The sequence below is a fragment of the Gopherus evgoodei genome, chromosome 4 (assembly GCF_007399415.2).
Source record: "Gopherus evgoodei ecotype Sinaloan lineage chromosome 4, rGopEvg1_v1.p, whole genome shotgun sequence".
NCBI classification, from domain to species: domain Eukaryota; kingdom Metazoa; phylum Chordata; order Testudines; family Testudinidae; genus Gopherus; species Gopherus evgoodei.
The window spans coordinates 37,398,818-37,420,030 of record NC_044325.1 but is presented as its reverse complement, the minus strand read 5'-3'; positions in this window follow the sequence as shown (position 1 = coordinate 37,420,030).

Genomic DNA, 21,213 nt, shown 5'->3' with positions numbered 1-21,213 from the left:
AGAATAAACAATAGACTGAACATTTGCTCACCACATTTCCTGCTGGTTGCTGACTACATGGTGGGATTTCCTAATGCTTTGTTGAGCTGTCTGTTACCTAATCAGTCTCACTTTCCTTTAGAGATTCAAAGCAATAAAAACAGACTTCTGCTGAAATGTTTTGTGCAAGTGCTGTGGTAGCTTAAGTGTAAAATGTGTGGTCTGCTGGTGAGATCCAAGTGGATTAAAGTCAGAACTCATTACTTATATTCCTGGCTCCACCTCTGGCTTGCTGTGTGACCTCAATCTCTCATAATCTCTGTGTTCATCTGTACAATGGGGATAATAATCTTCCCTCCCCTCACGGGGGTAATATTAGACTTAGGGAATTCACATCTGTGAAGTGCTTTGAGATCCTCTGATGAAAGGTGATATATGAGCAAAATATTCTTCTTCCAAGTAACCCAGTCACTTCAACCATATTTTTTTGTCATCTCTGGAGAAATTATAAATCAAAAGCTGAAAAGGAAAGGGTATGGAAAATCGGTCTGGGAGAATTAACATTATCAGAAAACTTTAGATGAAGAAAAGAGGGTTAGTTGAAATGTTAAAGGGTGCTATCTATATTAATTTAAATGCTTCAGAAGGCAGTCAAGAATAATATGAAAGGAGAAAAGACAAATCACTACTGTAGGACACAAGATCAGTAAAACTGAATAAATCAGCCTTAAATGGCTAGATTTGTGAGCCTCCAGAGAGCACTGTTACAAAAATACCTTTCTCTGGTCTCCCGCTGGCCACACACTAACCTCTTACTAGTAAGAACAAGATTTTGGTAGCCGGACTGCCTGTTACACTGGAGAATCTGAATCACTTTGAAACACCTTTAGGCAACAGGCCTATTCCATAATTCTCTCACCAAAGGCCTTTTGCTGTAAAAAATTGTGGGTGACAACATCTGGTCATGGAATGACACAATACTAGATCAGAAGAGCCTTGTTTTGTGGTGCACAACCCCATAATTCTAGGAGAGGTCTGGGTTTCCAAACTGTGATGACATTCATGTCCAGGTTAATATAGCACCTTCCATCCTGAAGCATCCCACCACATATTACAAATATATGGGATCAGTGCATCTTCCACTGAAATGCAGTCAAATCAAGGCCACATGGTGCAGGGTAGGGAAAAAAAGGGTAGGAGGCCCCACCTGAGTCCTAATGTTCCCATAGTAGGGGTCTCCAATGGAGAGTTGTGGGTCCAAGCAGTAAGGGTGCTAGGAAGATCAGTGGCCTCAGATAGGCCCCATTTTACCCCTTCTTCCTCAAGGCAATACTGTAAGCTGCTGAGCCATGGGAGGCCTATCTACTCAGTTGAGCAGGACTTTCTCTGGTGGTTCTGATGGCAGTTTGGAGTAGTGGCAAGTGAAGATCCAGGAGTCAGGTACAAGGCTGACAGGGAAACCATAGTCAGGATTGCAACACTGACCCATAGGGTAAGCTGAAGTGAGGGTCAAGAAACCAAGCCAAAGATCAGAACTGGACTCAGGACTGGGAGCAAGACAGGGATGCAATGACTAGACTGGAGCAGACAGGAATAAAGACTGGAACAAGTATGGAATGAGGAATGGAGGAAGGGCTGAAGGAAGGCCTGAGCAGGCTGGAGTAAGGACTGGAGGCAGGAGGAGGGCAAGCGCAGCTGCTGGTGTAGTATGCATTGAGCAGCTTCTGTACAGCTGCCCTTGCAAGGCTCAAGTAGCCGGCTGCAGGCTGTCTTGTATAATCAAGAAGCATGAACATTTGAAAAAGGGTCATTGGACCCAGTTGAGCTTGCTGTGCTGCCTGGTGACAAGGCTGGGAGCCAACTGTGTGTCTGAGAGTACCCTCCTCTACTAGGGTTCCTTTGTCCAGGTTTGTCATGGTTTAGCTGGTAAAGTTCCTATAACAAGACGGAGGATGTGAATGTTTTGTATGGGCTCCCAAGATTGCTCCTCTGGCCTTTACCCCTTTCAATCCACTAGGTACTGGAGCTTACCCCGACCTGTCAGGAATCAAGGATTTGATGGACTTCTCTGTGCCTGTGCCATTATGGGTGGTGGTAATGGATCCATCAGACAGGGGAAGAGATTGTTGATAAAAGGTTTCAGAATGGAGGGGGAATCTAGGCACTGGAGATTAAAGGTCACTTGGTTTATTTCTGGGTGACCTCTGATTTCCCTCACAGGGGCCAGAGCCCCATGGAGTGGAAGGGCCCAGGCTTCCTATCAAAACATCCCCTTCGTGTTAAAGGATCTAAGCACTGGCCACTAGACAATGCTCCCCATCAGAGTAAACCATCACGTCTTGGTGGAGAATGAGGGCAACTTTTCCATCCCTGGAGAGAGAGGAGGACTGATGAACCCAGGCACTTGAACAACCCCAGGCCAGAAGATGTGGGCTGGTAGGTAAGGTGAGATGGACCTAGAGCATCTGCTGAAGTGGATGACAGAAAAGCAGCAGCAGGCAGCCCAGCAGCAGCAACACCTGCAGCAAATGGCTGCCCAGTAGCAAGAGCTGGTCTGGGACTTAGAGGCACAACAGCAGTGTCATAGCCTTAATGCAGCCCAGGGATTTCCCAAGGGCTGTAAACCCGAGTCTGGGAGCCCAGCGTGTACCTCTGAAATTCATAAAGATGGGCCCTGGGGCAACCCAGAGGCCTTCTTGGTAAAATGTGAACAGGTAACAATGGCAGCCCAATAACCACCTAACCAGAAGGCCACCCTGTTAGCACCCTACTTGAAAGGACCAGCCCAGGCCACATATTGGGTGCTGGATGCAGCATCAGTCCAAGACTATGCCCAGATGAAAGTGGCCATAATGCACTGCCTTGACATTGTGGAGGAGACTTTCCTATCAATGTTCTGGGGGAAGAAATACACCTGGGGAGCCTGTCCCCGCGTGGTTGCCCAGAAGTTAAGTGACCTGTGCTTGTAGTTGAAGCCAGAATGGAGTTGAAGTGACTGATCTCATTCTGGTGGAGCAGTTTGCTCACATATTCCCAGTTAGAGGTAGAGACTTGGTGCTTAAATGCTGGCCAGAATCCCTAGCTGATGCGGTCTGCCTAATGAAGAATTATTTAGCAGTGGAGACATCCCTAGCTGCCTCACAAAAGTGTGTAAAACATAGGAATTGCTGTCCCACATACACATTTGAGGATGCTTTTCAATCTGAGATTGCCACTACCTTGTGGTATCTGTGGTGAACCTTGCTGGGGAGAGAATATAACCCAAGAACTCCACTGTGTCCTTGTCAAAATTCACACTTTTCAGGCTTGGCATAGAGTTGATTATGGGAAAGCCAATCTAGAACAATATTTATGTAGCGGTCATGGAGCTCTTGATTTTCAGAGAAAATGAGGCTATAATCTAGATAGATGACCATGAATTGATCAAGGATATCCCCAAAGACATAATTCCTAAAGGTAGTGGGAGTATTACAAGGCCAATGGGCATGACCAAATATTCAAAATGGCTGTACCTGGATCAGAATAACATCTTCCACGAGTTATACACTCCATGCAGGTCTAATTTTTTGAAGACTCTGGCTGATTGAAGTCTCTCTAGGAGCTCATTGAAAAGGGAAAGGGGACATTGATTGTGTACCGTGAATTGATTTAATGGCGAGTTGTCAAGGTTTTTTCCCCACTTTCAACTTTAGCATCCAAAAAGTGGGGACCTGCATGGACCCTTCTAAGCTTAATTCCTAGCTTAGATCTGATAACACTGCCACCAGGCAAAAATATAGTGTTTGGCACACTTCCTGTTCCCCCAAAACCTTCCCTGGGGAACCCAAGACCCAAACCCCTTGGGTCTTAAAACAAGGAGAAATAAAATCACTCAATGTTCTTAAAAAAGAAAGCTTTTAATAAAAGAAAGAAAAAGTAAAAAATATCTCTGTAAAATCAGGATGTAAAATGCTTACAAGGAACTTAGATTCATATAGCCTAGAGAGACTCCCCCACACCAGCCTGAGATTTAGAGTTACAGCAAACAGAGGTAAAAATCCTTCCAGCAAAAGACACATCTACAAGTTAAGAAAACAAACATAAGACTAATCCACTTTTCCTGGCTATTACTTACTATTTTGAAATATGAGAGACTGATTCAGAAAGATTGGAGAAAACCTGGGTGTACGTCTGGTCCCTCTTAGCCCCAAGAGTGAACAACGAACAAAACAAACAGCACAAACAAAGACTTCCCTCCACCAGGATTTGAAAGTATCGTGTCCCCCCATTGGTCCTCTGGTCAAGTGTCAGCCAGGTTCACTGAGCTTCTTAACCCTTTATAGGTAAAAGAGACATTAACCCTTAACCATCTGTTTATGACACCAGTATTCAACACTGTCCTCCTTCTTGGTTATGAAGAATATAGGAGCACCACTTGAGAAGGTGAAAGAAAGAATAGATATATTTGGGCAGCTTTCTGCTAGGAACTCCCAGAGGGTCTGTAGCTCTGGCTCAGAGAAAGCACAATGTGTCTGAAGGGAACCTTTGTTCCTAGATAGAATTTGATAGAGCAATCATAACTGCAGTCAGGTGGGAAGGTGTCCTCTGTCTGCTTGTCTAACCTTGGAGCACTCCAGATATTTGATAAGAATATAGGTGTGGCTGGACCCTCTGTCTGTTTCTCTGGGACTCTCAGGGGTTGGAGCACACCACAAAGTGCAGTCACCTGCGGATGGATGGTTGGGAGACATTCTTGTTGGCACTACAGATATTAGAAGAACACTATCCTTGAAAGCCAGCTCAGTTTGGGGTTGTGGGTGACAGATGATGAGAAAATGGGCATCGGAGACAACTGCTGAATGTGAGGTACAGATCACCTTGAACTGTAAGATTTCCAAGTGTCTACCACTGGTGATGACCTCCAGGGGTGCCATCTGATACATGATGGGCCCCCAAAATAGAGGTGACCCATCAATGGTCTCAATGAGCTCAACGGAGTCTTTGAGGATGGTAGGAATCTGATGTCCTTTGGCAATTTCTTGGTTGATGAAATTACTGGATGAGCCTGAGTTAATCTGTGCCTCCAAGGAGAGGCCAGACTTTGCAGAGTATCAGAGGTAGAAGGAGAAAAGAAGTAGAGCAGTGTGCTGATTAGGGGTTGTCAGGATTCCTGCAGAGCAGCAACAGAGTGACTCAGTGTGAGGTGGAGTGAAGTATTGACCCAGACTCACTACTAGTACTCAGTCTTGGCATTTTCTGACCCAGAGGGACATCTTGTTCTTGTTGCAAAATGTCCATATTCACCACGGAACAGACAGAGTCCTAGAGCCCAGTGCCAGTTCATTTTGTCAGTGGAGAGGTGGGGTTGAACATGGTCAATCTGCATTGGCTCAGGATCCAGTAGATTAACCATAGTGACATAGGATGGAAAGATCTGATTTGATGGAAAGGTCCGTGATGCACCACATTTCCCGGCCTTGTTTCATTAGCCAGTCATCAATCCTAATGCATAGATCAACCATGGCCCCTAGGCTAAGCAGGAGTTTCTCTCAAGCTAATTCATCTTTAACAGGATCACTGAGTCCCTGCCAGCAGTGCAGTCATTGCACTGCCTCATTCCAGTGGATATCAGCTGCTGTCAAAGTTAGAATAAGGACTCACAATTTGTCATACCACTCTGTTTTATTAGCGCAGCGCTCCGCCAATAATACCCAGATAATGTGAGTGGCCATGCAAGACCCAAACAGTCTTATTTATACAGATAAAAGAGCGGGAATTAGACAAAGGGACAAAGAAGGCAAAACAGTAAAATTCACCAGGGGTACAGCATGCATATCCTACTTCCTTACTAACTCTTATCGATCTAAGGCTAATACTTCACCAATTGCCCTTAAACGGTGCAATTGTTCTATGTTAATGTCTGTACTCCTGACACTTGGATTGCAGCATGCCAACAGTTTTGCTTAAAGGTACAGACAGCATTTCTTTAATCCTTTCTATTTTCACAATATAATTCATTCTACTTTCAAACTGCCAATGGGACTGGAGTGCATGTTATGCAGTGAACTCTGTTAGAGTTGTCAAAAATGCCTGCCAGTTCCTGGACAAACTCCTCAAAGTGTTTGAGAAGAGGACTAGAACCATCCAATAATGGGGAAGGCCAGGTCAGGGTTTTTCCGATAAGCAGGTTAATCATTAGTCCTACTCTGGACCGGTCCATAGGGTATGATAGCAGCCAAAGAGTGATCAGCAGGCATCATTTATTCAAGAACCTCCAGAATTTGACACAGTCCCTAGTGAACTTGTCAAGTAGGAAGACTTGGACTCACAGATAGCAGGAGTGCAGGGGTGTGGAGGGGGCATAGCCACTGCCTGGGCTTGCACCTGGGCATTCCAGTCGGTATTCCTATCTTGTAGTGTGGCAGCCTTGGCCTGCATTTCATGAACCTCCAGGACTGCATTCTGCTTTCAGAGTGTGGCATCCTGGACCTGCAGATCCTGTAAGACCCTGACTAACTCCACACCCACTGTGATTATTCCAGAAGGGACCTCCATGTCATTAAGCCTGCACCCTCCCTATGTCTTTTCCTCGTATCGTAAGCTGTCCAACTGTAAAAGGCTGGGGCATGGGTGGCCTACGTAGTGGATAGAGCAAGAACCTTGTCTGTAGTGGCAGTGGCAGTTTGGAGTAGTGGTGAGCATAGATCCAGGAGCCAGGTACCAGGCTGAAAGTGAAACCAAAGTAAGAATCAAGGAGCCAAGCCAAAGTTCAGAACTGGAGGGAGGATCAGGATACCAAGCAGAAGGGTAAGCCAAAATCAGGGTTGAGAAGCCAAGCCTAAAGTCAGAAGCAGAGACAGGATTGGAGATAGGGCAGCAAGGCAAAGACTAGACTGCAGCAGACAGGAGTTAAGGCTGGACAGGGGCTGGAGCAAGGACTGGAAGATGGACTAAAGGCAAGCTGAAGCTGGAACAAGGACTAGGAGTTAGAACAAGGACTGGAAGCAAGAGCAGATCAAACACAGCTGTGGGCATGGTACACATTGAGCAGCCCCTGTGCTGCTGCATCTGCAAGGCTCTCCTGACCAGTCGGGAAGCATGGCCATTTGGAGAAGATTCACTGGGCCTAGCTGAGTTTGAGTTGCCTAGTGACCAAGCTGGGAGCCAGCTGTGCTCCTGGCAAATACTATGTGGCATTGATTCAAGCACTAAGTCAGAACTAATAACACATGACACCAGAACCCCTTTCTGCAGCACCTGTGTGTTCTGTGCAAGAAGTGACTCGCCTTAGTTCACGGAAACCAGACAAAATTTCAGAGCACAAGTTTGTGTGGCCACAGATTTAAGGTTGTGGTTATAAATAGATGGTTAGAACCTAAACCTGAAATCAACAGACACATCCAACCCTAGTAAAGACAGTTTTGACTCATTTAAGAATGCTTGGGATGTGCACAAAATGGGGGGAAATATGTGAGAATATAATACTACATATTCTTTAGGAATAAGTAGGCTATTTAGTTTTGGTTCATTTCTAAGAGGTGTGTTACAGTGATTGGTTATGTTATGAGATGCTCAATGTTATTGAACTCCTTTGACTTGAATCCATGTTGAACAGCCTCATACATTGCTGCTACAAAAAGAAAAACAAGATAATGCTCACTGTTGCGTATGTTGTATGCAAATGTGAGTGCTTGGGTGGTACATCTAATGTTCAATCACATCATCAAACACAAAACGCATACAGACACATCTGGTTTACACCAGAGTCACAGATCAATGCTCACAACGCTTTTCTACAAGGGGGTGGGAAAAAAACCTTCCCTGTCTTCTAACCTCAATCAAAGGAGAGAGATTTACAACAGTTTCATACTGAGCTTGAATAAAATCTTGTTCATGTTTGGGTCCTTCTGGGTAATAACTATGTTATCAAGGCAGTTTTTTCTTCCATGTTTTCTATCCCTTTAAAAATGATACCTAAAGAAATGTACAAAAAAAGAAAAATCTCCATCATTTTGGCATAGGATTAACCCAATCAACTAAGGGTGTCTGTGAAATGACTTAGGTAAAATAAAATATAATTTTGAACCAAAACTTTAATCAAACTCAGACTTTCCATAGAGAATTGCGAAGGGCTGACTTTTTTTCATTATTTTCCATTTTCATACACCCTCGGCATTTCCTTGTTTTGGCTCAAAAATGAAAGGGCCCAAATTCTCTGAGAAATGCTCTTCTGGTTTTATTTATTAAATGAGGGCAAACAGGTGTTACCAGAAATCTCATGAGATTTCTAATCCGCTTTGTTCAAACCAAGATTGTTTAGCTAAACTTCACGTAGCTCTTCAAATTTAGGGGTACTGTAAAGAACAATCCTGCTCTAGAATGAGGATGACCTAAAAGGTCATCAATTGTATTTAAATTATTTTAATTTAATTCAATTCTATGAAGTTTTTTTATTACCAATATAATCTTTTTTAATTTATGCTAATTACAGAGGAGCAGATCAGCCAGTCAGCAAATAGCCAGTCAGTCAGTCTGTGAGTGATGACCAAATCTATAGAAAAGATGTGTAAGTTAAAACTATAGTTTTGAAAAACAAATGTGACATTGGAGGGATGAATCCCATGTCAAGAATTAAAGGTGATTTATTCACCAAATGAGGAGGGAGACAGGGAAATCTAGCAGCTGTATATCATACTTACTACAACGGTGATAGAATGGGAGGCGAAAAGTAAGCTAAGTGAAATCCAGTTCGGAACAAAAATATAAATTCACAGACCAGGGTTTCAATGTAATTAGAGGGCAAAGGATGGAGATACCATGTGGCCTGCTCTTCAGAAGGAAAAAAAGGATTGTTTGCACATACTATATTTCTTACTATCTATTAGGATAAATGGCAGTAGAATATGAGGTAGATATGGCTCATGCTGCTTGTTTTTGTGTTCTGCTGCCTGCCTGTCTCAACACATGCTGCAAGGCAACCACATCATCTCTGCAGTTCCTACTCCAGACCTCAGTACTGGCTTCTTTCCCTCCTGCCTCCCCTTTCAAGTCTACTGTCTGCTGTGATCTGTATCCCTTTCTTGATCCCCTTTATGCTTCCACTGCTATACTGTAAATCCTTTAAGGCTGTCTTCTGTGGAAATAAGGTGCTAGAGAATTAGCCACCTCCTAATTCCACAAATACTTGCTGACATTTCCTTCTAGTGCCTCAGAGTGCTTCTTCATCTTCCCACCTTACTGCTTGCCCATTACATTCTTACTGACTGGCCAAAGGAGACAAAATATATAATTACTAAAAAACACTAGGAGTCATTATGGCATCTTAGAGACTAACAAATTTATTAGTCTAAATTTGTTAGTCTCTAAGGTACCACAAGGACTCATAGGGTCTTTTTTTTGCTGATACAGACTAACATGGCTACCACTGAAATATATAACTACTGTGACTTAAAATTATTGAGTAACATATTCATTCAGTTCTGTGAGGGTGCTTACTCTGAAGGCTTTCGTTGACAAACAGAATGCCCTCAGCTCCTCTGCAGTCAATGAGAATTACAGCACTTGCTGTCAATGATTAGCTTGGTTGAAGGACTCAACACTTAGGAATTAAAGGTGGGAAAGACCCATGAGAACTTGACAAATACTCATTTAGAGCAAGTTAAGGAAAAGTAATTTATTTCACTAGAAAACTGAATGGTATCAATTCCTCTGCAAACAGGTGGCTCTAGCTTTTTTTTTGCCTCCCCAAGCATGGCAGGCAGGCAGGCAGCCTTCGGCGGCATGCCTGCAGGAGGTCTGCCAGTCCCACAGCTTTGGTGTACCCACTGCCAAATTGCCCCCGAATCCATGGGACTGGCAGACCTCCCGCAGAAAAGCCACTGAAGGCTGCCAGACTGCTGCCCTTGCAGGGACTGGCAGGGCACCCTCTGAGGCTTGCCACCCCAGGAACGTGCTTGGAGTGCTGGTGCCTGGAGCTGCCACTATCTGCAAAACAGCTGCATCCTCCGAACAAAATAATGGCATGCCACTCAAGCTGCAATTTGCAAACATTCATGAAAATACACGTATGATGATAGTGAGGGGTGCTGCACAATTATGTCCTGTCCTATGGTCTTCATAATGCAGTGATTTCTGTTTGCAGGAGGTTAATGCAACACTTTTTTCTGGTTTCACCTACTGAACATCATCTTGAGTTTTGGGTTCAAACATACCACTTAGCATTTGGGTTTCTTCATAAAAGTTTTTCACAGCTATAACACTGTCCCAATTTTATTTTGGGGATGGGATGGGGAGTAAAAAGAAGACCAAGTCAGAATAAAAATGGACTCTTCAAACAGAGCTGGATGAATCAGATCTATCTGTTTTCTAATGGCACCAAACGCAGAGATTTTTCCAGTAAAATCAAGCAAATAGCACAGTTCCCTAACAATGAAATGGAAAAGCCTTTAAATTATAGGGTTAAGTGAAGGGGGCCTTTATTTATCACATTTTCACCTTTTTAAAATCACTCCATTGCAGGAAAAGCAATTGCATCAGTTCCGAATTTTATGTTAACACCGGACAAACAGAGCAAGAAAACCCAGATCTGGGGATGTGATGGTTGATTGAAGATTAGAAAAGCAGATGTATGCAGACATATGGAAATAATCTAATTATTTAGAGGTCATCTTTTGGACAGTATCTGTATTACCCAGCTGCAGCCTAATGCAAAAGCCCCAAAGCTTCATCCATATTCTTTGTTCAATTTAATAAACATCAAAATAAGCCACACACTTTGCCATCCAAATTATCGTGTCTAACTAAACCCCAGAAAGACATGAGAATGCAGAGATGATGGATTGATGAACTCATCCCATATTTGCTTGACTTTCCTTAGATCTCATACAGTAAGCTCAACATGTTCCATTCCCCACCATAGTTGCTGTTTTGGAAATCCTTTGGTTCTAATTCTGAATCATTCTACTTGACATGAATTCTTGAATTTTATTATATATGATTGTTTTTCTTGTCAGTTATGTAAGTTCACATGGTACTTTTCCCAGTACCTTATTAGATGACTGAAATTTCAGGAAATGCAACCATTTTAACAGTTTATTTATAAATATCTTTATTTACTTATTACCAAAAATCCTTAAAATAGGCAGAGTAAAGGAGGGGAGACAGTAGAAGAATGAGTCATGTCCAAAATGAGAGAAGTAGTTGAGTTTTAAATGAGAGAGAGTAGAATATATTTGGTGTCACCTGAACCTCAAGAGGTCTGAAAGTTCTGTTTGGAAGAGCTCCATAAGGTTTGAATATTTTCTGAAACTTTCCAGGAATTATGAACATATCCTTTCTGGCTCACTCCTCCCAACCTGATGTGGTTTTTCATCCTGAAAGACCATTTTTCTTTTCCGTTTGTAACACCCCATTCTGTGAACACTAGAATTTGCCAAATAACTGAGCAGCAGGTAGTTTGGAGTCATGCTATTTTTTGTTATTCATGCCCTAACTCTGACAGGCACCTTACAAACAGACATGAGTCCTTGTCTCAAAGATCATATCAGGCCCAATCCCTCACCTAGTGAAGTAAACGAAATGGCTCCCATGGACTTCAATAGAGTTGGAGAAGTCTAAAAAAAGGAATGTAATCTAGACCTGTCAAGCAATCAAAAAATAATAGTGCTTAATCATGATTATTTGTGCTGTTAAACAATAGTAGAATACCATTTATTTATATATTTTGGATTTTTTCTACACTTTCAAATATATTGATTCAATAACAACAGAGAATACAAAGTGTATAGTGCTCACTTTATATTTTTTTTATTGCAGATATTTGCACTGTAAAAAAACAAATACTATTTTTCAATTCTCCTAATACAAATACTGTAGTGCAATCTCTTTATCAAGAAAGTTGAATTTACAAATGTAGAATTATGTACAAAAAATAACTGCTTTCAAAAATAAAGCAATGTAAAACTTTAGAGTCTACAAGTCCACTCAGTACTACTTCTACTTCTCGTTCAACCAGTCTCTAAGAGAAACAAGTTTGTTTATTTTTGCAAGAGATAGTGCTGCCAACTTCTTGTTCACAATGTCACCTGAAAGTGAGAACAGGTCTTTGCATGGCATTGTCATAGGCAGCATCACAAGATATTTATGTGCCACATGTGCTAAAGATTCATATGTCCCTTCATGCTTCAACAACCATTCCAGAGGACATGCATTCTTGCTGATGATGGATTCTGCTTGATAACAATCCAAAGAAATGCAGACCAACCCATACTCATTTTCATCACCTGAGTCAGATGCCACCAACAAAAGGTTGATTTTCTTTTTTGGTGGTTTGGGCAGGACCGGCGCTAGGGGTTTTAGCGCCCTAGGCACACAGCAATTTTGCTGCCCCGCGCACTGGTCCCGCAGAGCTGCTGCAGTCGTGGCTGCGGACGGTCGGCTGCTCCCGAGGCTCTGGTGGAGCTGCCGCAGTCGTGCCTGCGGGAGGTCCACCGGAGCCGCGTGAGCAGCCGACCGTCCGCAGGCATGACTGTGGCAGCTCCACCAGAGCCGCGGGAGCAGCCGACCTCCGCAGCCATGACTGCGGCAGCTCCATCTGAGCCGCCTGCAGTCCCCTCTGGCAAAACGCCACCCACCAATAATCCTGGCGCCCTAGGCGATTGCCTAGGCTGCCTAAATGCAAGCGCCAGCCCTGGGTTCAGGTTCTGTAGTTTCTTCATCAGAGTGTTGCTCTTTTAAGATTTCTGAAAGCGTGCTCCACACCTCATCCCTCTCAGATTTTGAAGGCACTTCAGATTCTTAAACATTGGGTCGAGTACTATAGCTATCTTTAGAAATCTTCCATGTGTTTTGTCAAATCTGCAGTGAAAGTGTTCTTAAATCAAACAACATATGCTGAGTTGTCATCTGAGACTACCATAATACAAAATACATGGCAGAATGCAGGTAAAACCATGGAGCAGGATTCATACAATTCTCCTCCAAGAACTTAAGTCATAAATTTTAATGAACACATTTTTTTTTAAACAAGAATCATCAGTATGGAAGCATGTCCTCTGGAACGGTGGTCAAAGCATGAAGAGGCATATGGATTTTTATTATATCTAGCACATACATACCTTGCAGTGCCAGCTACAAAAGTGCTATATGAATGCCTGTTCTCTTTTTCAGGTGATATTGTAACTAAGAAATGGGCAGTATTATCTCCCATAAAAGTAAACAATCTTGTTTCTCTTAGTGATTGGCTAAACAAGAAGTAGAAGTAGGACTGAGTGGACTTGTAGGCTCTAATGTTTTACATTGTTTTCTTATGGAGTGCAGTTATGTAACAAAAAAATCACCTACATTTGTAAGTTTCACTTTCACGATAAAGAGATTGCACTACAGTACTTGTATGAGGTGAACTGAAAAATACTATTTCTTTGTCATTTTTACAGTGCAAATATTTGTAATCAAAAGTAATATAAAGTGAGCATTGTACACTTTGTATTCTGTGCTGTAGTAGAAATCAATATATTTGAAAATGTAGGAAAACATCCACAAATATTTAAGACATTTCAATTGGTATTCTATTGTTTAACAGTGCAATTAAAACTGCGATTAATTTTTTTGAGTTAATCGTATGAGTTAACTGTGATTAATCGATAGCCCTAATGTAATCTAAAGATAAGACTATAAAGCCTGTACTGTTTGCCACTGCCAGAAAGGAGTGTTTTCAGGTTTTTGGTTTGTTTGTTTCTATCCAATGTGATCTGGTTCACTCTTCATCAGACCATTTCAAATGCAGCTTGACCTTGTTATGTGCATGCTAATAATCTTATGGATTCACTCAAATAATTCACTCATATCTAAAATTATTTCCTCAAATACTTGTACATGTGACTTTGAAATCACTGTCCATGGACATTGGTGTCTGTCATATCTGAGCATGAGTTTCCCAGAAAAGTGATTTACAAAAGGTTCATCAGCTTGGGAGAACTCAAAATTGGAGTGAGTATTCTTGCTCATTTCTTCTCAGTACTCAGTCTCTCCTATACCATATCTCTTCCCAACAAAACACTTTTATGGCCTGTCTCTACTGTACCCAAGATATCAGAGGGTAGCCGTGTTAGTCTGGATCTGGATCTGTACCCAAGATGTTTATCCAAAATGTCATTGTTTGTGTAGTGCCTCCGAAAAATATATCGTTAGTTGGTTGGTCTATTTTTTTCCTCCTTGTGAAACTGAAATTGAACTCTGTGTCTTTGAGTGTGTTGATTACTGATTACTCTCGCCCCTTGCTCCACCGATATGGCCACCAGGTGCCCGTTATCTACCGGGTAATGAGCGTTGGTGTAGGGCGGAGGTTCGATCACTGGATGCCCTGGGGGGGTGTCAAGTGCCCACGGGTAGCGACGGAGAGCACGCAAGCAATCACTCTTAGTGTTCAAGAGAATGAGGGTTTATTAAATGAATCACAGATAATGATAAGGGAGAACACGATTAGTTACATCTGGGGCTTACAATACACTACCAAAGCAAATAATACAAACACTGCAATTACAAATAAAAGCTGGCCCTGGTATTTTTCCAAGTCCCAATAGTTATTTAGGTCGTTCCAGGGGTTAGTAGAAGTGATATTGGTGCTATTAGTAATCATAAATGCAGCAACTAATTTCCCTAAATAAATTGTGAGGCTCAACTGATCCCCCTTGCTTTCAAGAGTTCCTGGTCAACGGGTTTCCCCTAGCAGGAATCTTGGGGCGGCTGGAATCAGTCTTTGCCTCTTATCTATCAGTACAGAATACTTAACAGCTAATTATACTTACACATACAAACCACAACAGTTTCATTACGGCCGGCAAGCGGTTAGGCTTCAGGAAACGCGTGAGCCGAGAGAGTCCTCAGGGTGATCAGGCCTGGATACGGTTTCGACAGGAATTCGGGGTCTCTCCGCCCGTCCCCGGGAGGGGACCGGCAATATATAGTAAATTTGTCGTCATAGTTTGTGATAAGCCAATTGGGGGGTCGCGAGTGGCATATGCCCATACAAGGGAGGCAGACGGGCCCCAACATCTCTACCCAGGAAGCAACCGTCGCGAGGGGAACTGTGTCTCTCCAGGCTGGCTGACCACAAGGCTGCTTTTCCTGTTGCAAGTTCTGCTTTCAGAGCAGCTACGTGACCAGTGGCAGTTCTGAGGGCTGGGGGAAAAATCCGTTGGGGGGTGGAGGCCGGAGCACCCGTAGTCTGGCCCTGGGGCCCCACTTGGGGGTCTAACAGAGTGAAAAGATGTTTTTGTTTTGTTTTGTTTTGTGTTCCTTGATTCACCACACTGCACTCACTGAGTAATTGAATGCCTTTTAATAGAAACATATGAGGCTGTACCCATTGAGCTCCAACACCATTAAATATTTATCAATATAATAGTGCGTGTTTCAACATGAAATAAGCATCAGACTTTGTATTTTTAGTAGTTTCCAATATTGAGGGAAAAGAAAAGAAAAGAACCTCCGAGAATATTAGCAGCCTCAAAAACTGGATTTAACAAATAAATAGTTCATGATGTGCCAAAACTGAATTGCCAAATGATTGGCCACATCCTATATTGCACAAGTGAAAGGCCACTGTTGTTTTTACAAGTGGGCCACATCCTATATTGCACAAGTGAAAGGCCGCTGTTGTTTTTACAAGTGTGTTTCATTCTGTGTTTGACTTCATTGTATAAATATTACGGAGCTGGCTTTTCAAAATTAACCTTTCGTATAGATTAACTGCAGACTGGGCTGAGAGGGGAGAAAATCATGGAAATTAAAGTATAAGGGATTTTCAGGAAGTGTTGATTCCGTATTTCCTGGACCAAGACTGTTGAAAATTAAGTGAAAGATTCTGGAGGAACAAGAACAACAAAGAACCATGATTAAAAAAAAAACAACAACACTAAAATACAGAGAAAAATGATATTCAGGAGCTAGAAGGAAAGACTGGAGTAATGGAAAGCATATTGCTGGTATTCTAGGGCCATGGGATGTTTTTAGATGGCACTTCTCATACACAGGTCTCAAAGCAGTTTTAAAAGGTGGTTAAGCATTATGAGAGAAAATTTCAGAAGCATTTAAGCCATTTAGGAGCATAGGATGGTCCTAATGGGATATGTGTTTTTATGGCACTTCCGTGCTATTGACAATTCCGTCTTACTATCCAGTTTTACAGATGGGAAAATTGAGGCTCAGAGAGTTTAACCAATGTGTGCAAAGCTGCACTGTGAGTTAATGGCAGAACTGGGAATAAAACTCAGGTTCTCTGAGTCTCATTTTGATGGCCTGTTCTCTGTCTCATGCTGCAGACTGTTTAGTGATGACTGAACAAGTAGATAAACATTAGAGGACTGGAGAACAGCACTAGGCCATTTGTGTGCAATCACTTTGATTAATTGTAAGACATAGGGCTTTATGTCACTAAGAGGGCAGAGATATTTGTATACTTCATCTTAAACTATTGGGTCTGCAAGACCTCAGAGAGAAGGGATTTTCTCAGGAAATTTTTAGGAGGTGGTGCTTCAGGTTGAGCCAGAAATATCACCAGAACAAATATGTTCCTACAGTTCTGAGCTCTCAAATTCCATGTGTACTTAAGGGAACTTCCTGCCTTGCAGGGTGAATGGTATGGAATAATGATGAGTTTCCCTAACAAGACCTGCTTTCCTGCTCTTTAGTCTCCTAGTCTCTTTTAATTACCTTCCTTTCTACTTTCAGAGAAGCTGATGTGATCCTAGAGATTACGGGAAGGTCACTTATCGAGCAGAAACCCAAAATGGGACTAGAGTTGGTTTGTTTGCTTAAAACCAATTAGGAAAAGAGGTGTAGTGTCAGTGCAGAAAACGGAGTTGGGATTCCTGGGTCTCTAATTAGGGTGACCAGGTATCTGGTTTTGGACCAGGTATCTGGTCAAAAAGGGATCCTGGCGGCTCCAGTCAGCACCGCTGACTGGGCCATTGACTGTCCATTTGGCGGCACCACTGTGCCGTGCAGTAGGGCTGGCCGGCTCCCTGCTAGCCACCGTGACTTGTGAGTGCTCAGCAGGCAGCTGTTGAGGGGTGAAGTGGTGTGCACCTCTCCTGCTGCTGCCTGGCCATCTTATTCTCATGCAGCTGGGCTCAAGCTGCAGCACGTGCCCTGTGGCGAACCATAGTCTCTCTGTCACCCCATCACTGGTATCCAGGAGTTCGAGGTATGTGCATCCCCATCTCTGAGTGCTAAGAATGGCGCTGCACCCGTCTCCCTCACTGCATCCCTCTCCATCCCACCCGCCACTCCCCGTCTCCCATCACTGAATCCCTCCCCGTCCCAACCCCCCAGCATCCCCATCCCCCCATCATTGCATTCTTCCCTGTCCCAACCCCTCGCACCCCATCCTGCTCACTGCATTCCTCCCCATCCCTCCCTGAATACCCCCTCACTGCATCCCTTCCCGTCCCACCCCCACCCCATCTCCCTCACTGCATCCTTCCCTCATTCCATCCTGCCCTTCCTCCCCACCTCCCCATCCCAACCCTGTACTCCTTATAGCTCTCTCCCACCCATCCCCTCCACCTCCCAGAGCTGCAACCCCCATGTCCCTCACACTCCCCAGCCATTCACCTCATTCATCTCCATACATTGCTGTACTCCCAATATGTCCCTATACACCCCTATTCCCCCCAGATCCTCAAGAACCTGTAGCCTTCTGCCTCCCCCTGCCTCCCCATCCACTCCACATGCCCCCCATAACCCCTCTTCTCTCCTGCACTGCCCCCATCATACCCACCCTGCTCTCATCCATGGCCTTGATTTTTCCATCCCCATCCTCTCTCCTCCACTTCCACCCCCACCCCCATCTTTTCCCCTCCAGCCCACCCTCCTTCCTTCCCAGCTGGGTGATTTAAACAACCCCTGGAAAAGTGTATGAAAAAAGTGTCTGTGTAAGAAAATGTGTGCATGCATGCATTGTATGTGTGTAAGAGACTGTGTGTCTTTGTGTAGGGAGTTGCATGTGTATATACCTGTGTGAATAAAATTTGCAGTCTAACTCTTTGACTTTCATTCCTTGCGCACAAAAAATTGATGACATTAAATATGTGTGTATTCATTTCATAATGAGATTTTAAAAGAGAAGGGAATTCTAAAAGAAATTTATTTCTTAAAAAGTGAATGTTGTTGACTAGTAATTGCAGAAGAGCCAATATAGCGATAAGAAGAGCTTTGTCCAGCTACATTATAAACTCTCTGTTGCAGACTCTTTCTTTTTATGTGTATGTCCAGCACCTACCACCCTGAAGCCCTGATCTTACTTGGGGTTTCTAGGCACTAAACAACAATTGTAATAGTAAATAATGTGGAAGTATATGTGTTAGTGAATTCTAGATGTGTACACATGAATACACGTGTGTATCTGCATGTAGGCGTGGGAGTCAGTTTCTACAGATTTATTTATACAGGTATCTGGACAGATGTGCATTTCTGTGCTTGTGCTCTATGGATTTGTATTTGGGCTTCGGGACTGGGCCTTTAATGGACCAATTGCAGCTATGATAATGTGTGGTCCTAATTCCACGCATAAAATTACAATAACTTTAGAGAATAAAAAACATGAAGCTGCTTCCAAAGAGTAGGAAGAGCAGAGGAAAAGAATCATGAAAACCTTTGTGAAATTTCATTATTTTAAAACATTACCTTTTTTGACTATTTTGCTGCCAGCTCTAGTGTCCTGTAACAAATAAAACCTGAACTTAGCATAATACATCTGTCAAAACTATAAATATGCTTGTTTGGGCCTTGCAGTGAAAATGAGCACATGAGACAGGGCAGGAGAGAGCAAGTGACAGGGGTAGGGGTGTGGTGATAGAGTGGGAAGGGACCCGGCAGTGGGCAGAGCAAAAATGTTCTTGCGAGTCTGGCAAAAATTGGATAACAAAGTCAGACAAGCAGAAGAAAATGGAAGTCAATTTTGGTAAAGACTGGGTGAGGGGAGTGTTGAAGAGGACCAAGGAAATTCTGTGAGACCAAAGGGACTGAGAGAAGGCTGAGATGTCAGCCAGGTTACTGCAGGGGTACAGATGAGAAGAGGCTAGGCCAGAGCCTTAGAAGTGCATTAGAAAGGAGTAGAAGATTTGTCCAAAGGTCTGGAAGACTTTAGAAAGCTTTGGAGAAATCTCCAAATTCCAAACTGAAACTGAATTCAAAGCCAAATCCTCAAATGGTCTGACCTAAAGCCATATCTGAAGCCAAGACACAAAACTAAGGGCTTGTGCACACCCTTCCAAACAATTTGATCGAGAATTCCATGCTCCCTGATCAAGCGCAAACTATGCTTTTGCTCTGGTGTACACCCTACATCATGTCTAATCTGTGAGCCTATAACCTTTTAGCATTTAAAGCCATAGAATTATCTACATCAGAAGCCTCCTGTCAGTCACATCATTTGCACTTAGAAGTAATGATGTAGCATACAATTCTTTCATTTAGGAAGTGTCAAGATTTACATATGAAGGCAAACCACAAGCTCCTATTGCTTTTTACTGTAGGCATCCCCCCAGACTCCAAAACTGAATGCTCATTTGGCTTTGTCATTATTACATCATTGGCCTTGAGGGGGCGTGGGGGGGGGGAAGGAGGGCAACAGAGGACAAACAAATTAAGGAAGCTCTGTGGGAAGTCTGAATACTGACAAACTTTACATTACTGTTTGATTTTGAAAGCTGAAGCAAAGATGCTCTTTTCAAATGCTGCGTCTAATTAAAGAACAAGACCATAGCAGTAGCTGCCAAACACCACAGTTCTCTTACTGCCTGTTGCAGCTGATTTCAGAAAAGATCATGCTGGGGAAACAGTTACAGCAAACATAATTGGAAAATATTTTTCCCCAGTCCTATCTTAATTAAAGCTTATTTTCAGTCTTTCTGGAAGGAAATGTTTTCCTTTAACTTCTGATCATGTCGTTCCATTTTCTTTCCAAACTACAAGTCAGAAGTGTGTGTGAAATTAAGGTCCTGAATATAAACAGTCCCCGCTATGGAACATTTTGTAATGAATACAGGAATTGCAATTGCTTCCCAAAAGCAAACATATCCAATGATGAGAGGTAAGTTGACACTGTGATTAAGGCACTAAACTGGGACTCAGGAGATCTGCATTCAATTCTTGGCTCTGCCATAGTCCTCCTCCTGTGTGACTTAGACAAGTCATGGAATTCCTCTCATTAAATGATCTGCTGGTAAAATGGGAATAATAATATTCTGATGCTGGCTGACCAAGTCATATCAGGGTCACAGGCCAATTCACTTGTGTATTAGTATAGATCAAAATGTATGTAGATATAAGAGTGTATTCAGGTGTTTAAACATCATGAAAACTAGTGGAATATTACTTGTATTGCTTTCACTTATCTGTTCCTAATAGCAAACATTTGTATTGTGTATACCCCTGTAACTAAATAACCCATTAAAGAAATCTTGTGAAAGCTAATGAAAGACTTAAGGACTTAATGAAACCCTGCATTGCCCTCAAAATGTTCATAACACTTTGTAGCTCTGTGTTAATGGCTAAAATCAAATCTCATGCCTCAGGGTTTCAGCCAGTTGCCTGCATGAGCCAGCAAGAATTTTTGTTGCCCCAATGCACAATTGTCCAAGTATATTCTAAGATTTTTTTTTTCTTTCTTCCCTTGAAGTATCAGAGACAAATTGGCCACAGCTAGGGACAAGACACTGGTCAGAGTGGAATGGTGGTCTGAGATGGTACAGAGAATTCTCCTTCTCAGATGCCTGGCTTGTATGTCTTGTTCTCATGCTCAGAGTCAAACTGGTCACCAGATTTGGGGTCAGAAAGGAATTTTTCCTCAGGTCAGGTTGGTAGGGATCTTGTTGTTTTTTTCACATTCCTCTGCAGCATGGGGCATGGATCATACAATCATATCTCACCTAATCAGTTCCCTGTTATTGCAAGGGCCTTGGGAGCTGGTGGCACCTCATCTTGCCTGCTCTCTGTGGCACACAAATTAGTCTCCAAATACTTTTCTCTAACTAACATAATTGAGCTCTATGAAGAGTTATCACAGTGAAATGTAATATTCAGTGATATATAGGAGGTCAGATTAGATGACATAATGGTTCCATCTGACCTTAAAATCTAGGAAATCTATGAATACTTCTGGTCAAACACTTTTTGTCTATTTTTTCTATTTAGACTGTAAGCTCCTTGGGGAAAGGGCTTTTATGATGTGTGTGAGACTGGCAGACCAGGTAC